Genomic DNA, 3,063 nt, shown 5'->3' with positions numbered 1-3,063 from the left:
ACACGTTACATTGAATAAGACAAGACCATTGTTGTGGTCAGAATTTTAACCGATATCTTAAGAAGGGAGCTCTTCATTTGTATTTATATAGTACCTTGATATGTCCCCCAAAGATCCCGAAACACTTCACTTGTTTTTTTTAATGAAACATATCATTCCATATTAGGCAAACATATTTTGTTATCCATTAAAAGACGTCAAACTGCATAGATTTATATAATAATAATGGATCTCCTGTGGCATTGCACGGACAGCCTAGACCAAGTGTCATCTCAGGCGAAGCAAGGTTAGAGACCAGGTCATATTGGTTTGTAGACATAATTTAGTCTCCGGTTTTAAAATCATACATTCTTTCCTTATTTTTATATTCCCATTATAAGTTTAATTGCCCATATTTATAATTGAAACTGCTTATGTAAACTTGTCGTGCTGTAATTGCATTTCCCTGCCAGTGGTGGCACTGCAGCCTTTACTGCCTGGAAGGAGTAATTACAGAATGACAACTCTGCACAGGCGGTTTCTGTTATCAATATGCATATAGGAACTTATAGGGGGGAATGACAAGAAATGCACACAGAGGTAAGATTTTTAAATGTAGTGTAGTGTCCATGTTTCAGGATTTCTGTCTATGTCACAAATCATCTTGGTGTAAGGTACGTTACAAGCAAAACTGTTGAGTTAAACTTAGCTTTCGAGAGGTTAAGTTCACATAACAGCAGTGGTGGTCGATGTAGATGAGGACTTGGGCAGGACAATGAAAGATAGTTTAACATTGTAGTATCGCTTCTCGGCCTTTTGGCTAAGATCATGCATAACTAACCTGACCTGCCACCATGACCTCCGGGTGGTTTCTCCCTGGTCAGGAAGGTATATGCTTGCTTTTTTGGAAACAGGAGGTGGGTGGGGTGGCTTGACCCATCCACCTCCACGGAGGTGTGTGGGGGACCTGACCCATCCACCTCCATGGCACGAACCTGGTATTGCAGTACTTCCAGGAACGGTGCAGTGGCTCTAGGCCTTTTGGCTAAGAGCATTGGCGCAGAGTGATCCTTGGCATGTGCAAGGTGACCTCTGGCGTTTGTGATTTGACAAAGAATTGGAACGATTGGCTACGAATTTAAAAAAAAAATTGTTCACACTCATTGCTGCTGTGGCCACTCTGTTCATTTGAGTTCCAAGTAGAGCGCTTGCTTAGGGAGTATGTGTCGGGCAAGCGAGCCCCAGGTGGGCAGAGGAAACGTTTCAAGGACACTCTCAAAGCCTCCTTGATAAAATGCAACTTCCCACGGCACCTGGGAATCCCTGGCCCAAGACTGTCCTAAGTGGAGGAAGAGCATCCGGGAGGCCTCTGGTCTGAGCACCTCGAGTCTCGTAGCTGAGAGCATGCAGAAAACAAGCGCAGACAGCAGAAAGAGCGTGAGGCAAACCAGGCTCCCCACCCATCCTTTCCTTCAACCACTGTCTGTCCCACCTGTAACAGAGACTGTAATTTCAGTATTGGACTGTACAGTCACCTGAGAACTCACTTTTAGAGTGGAAGCAAGTCTTCCTCGACTTCGAGGGACTGCCTATGATGATGTTGTTCATTTAAACTCAGCAGGGGTCATTGCCAAATTAGGCTGGGGAATTCCACTCTTGTGTGGGGGATTGACTACAAGTGACACTGGAGTCAGGCTGAGTGAGAGAAAAATATAAAAGTCTGCAGGAAGAGCAGTTTCTGCCTTGCGCTGAAATGCAGAGTACAGAGGAGCTATTATGTTTCAACCAAGATGGCTCACTAATATCGGGTAGCATAGCGTGTTTATTATTGTGTATTATTACATGAAAATTAGTTTTTATTTTGTTTGCAATAAGTAGTCCAATCATAACTGTTGCTCAGTAGGTGCATGGACTGTGAAATAAAGGGACATAATGATTCATATCAAGCCTGGACTTCCCACGTATTTACTCAGTTCACCTTTGGAGAGATCAGAGAAGCACTCGCGTGATAGACGTGAATATCCAATCCGGAACACGATTATTATATGCCAACATTATGCTTTCATATAAGTAGATACGGACATTGCAAGTGAACTCTCATAAAACCCCAAAACACGCAGGTTCTCAGCAGTGATGCCTTAGAAATCAAGAAATAATCACTGCGCACCCAATTTTATTGCATATAATATATCGTGTTTATAGTCAATATCTGAACCTATTTCTTAAGAAATTTTAAAAAATGCATTTATATAGCACCTTATCACATGTATCAAAGATCCCAAAGCACCTTAATGAATTACTTTGAAGTACAATAACCTTTGTTAATTAGATGAATACAACCGCCATTTTGCACATAGCAATGTCTCATAAAAAGTAAGAGATGTATGGCCAGTTCATCTATTTTCTGATGGTATTTGTCGAGGGAAAAATATTGGCCAGAACACTGGGCAAACTCTGCCCTTCTTTGAACAATTCCACGGTATCTTTAATGGTCACCTGAACCACCAGATAAATATAAATTTATATATTGCCTTTCATGTCCTTTTGGAACGTAGTCATTGTTGTTATGCCACATGGCAGCCAGTGTGCACACCGCATATTTCACGTTTAACTGGGCAGGCGGACAAAACCGGAGTTTAATGTCTCACCTGAAAGCTGGCACCTTCAACAATGGAGAACTTCCTCAGTCCTGCACTGAAATGTTAACCTTGATTATGTGCTCAAGTCTTGGAGTGGGGCTTGAACTCATGACCTTCTGACTCAGAGGTGAGAGTGCAAAGAACTGACAATGCAGCATTCCCACAGTGCTGCATTGAAGTGTTAGCTATGATTATGTGCTCAGATTCTGGAATGGGGCTTGAACCCACGACCTTCTTATTTAGTGACAAGACTGTTAGAAACTGAGCTAAAGCAACACTTACTTTAAGGTTTGAACTGGAGTAGAGGCATGTTTTGCACAGAAAAGTTTAAATTAATCATAGGTGAGTTCTTACAGGTGAATGAACTATAACTTGAGGGTGATAAAGCTGCGCATAATTTATAGTCAACTTCACATGTGAAATTATAAATTTACGTTAGACATCT

The 3,063-nt window shown here is 41.7% G+C and overlaps 1 pseudogene; it reads left to right on the top strand.

The window, feature by feature from the left end:
* The first annotated feature begins 779 nt into the window (after positions 1–779).
* Positions 780–1,011, top strand: LOC139276555 (U2 spliceosomal RNA; annotated as a pseudogene).
* Positions 1,012–3,063: the final 2,052 nt, after the last annotated feature.

The sequence above is a fragment of the Pristiophorus japonicus genome, chromosome 11, assembly GCF_044704955.1.
Source record: "Pristiophorus japonicus isolate sPriJap1 chromosome 11, sPriJap1.hap1, whole genome shotgun sequence".
In the NCBI taxonomy this organism is placed as follows: domain Eukaryota; kingdom Metazoa; phylum Chordata; class Chondrichthyes; family Pristiophoridae; genus Pristiophorus; species Pristiophorus japonicus.
This window is presented reverse-complemented; position numbering and strand designations above follow the sequence as displayed.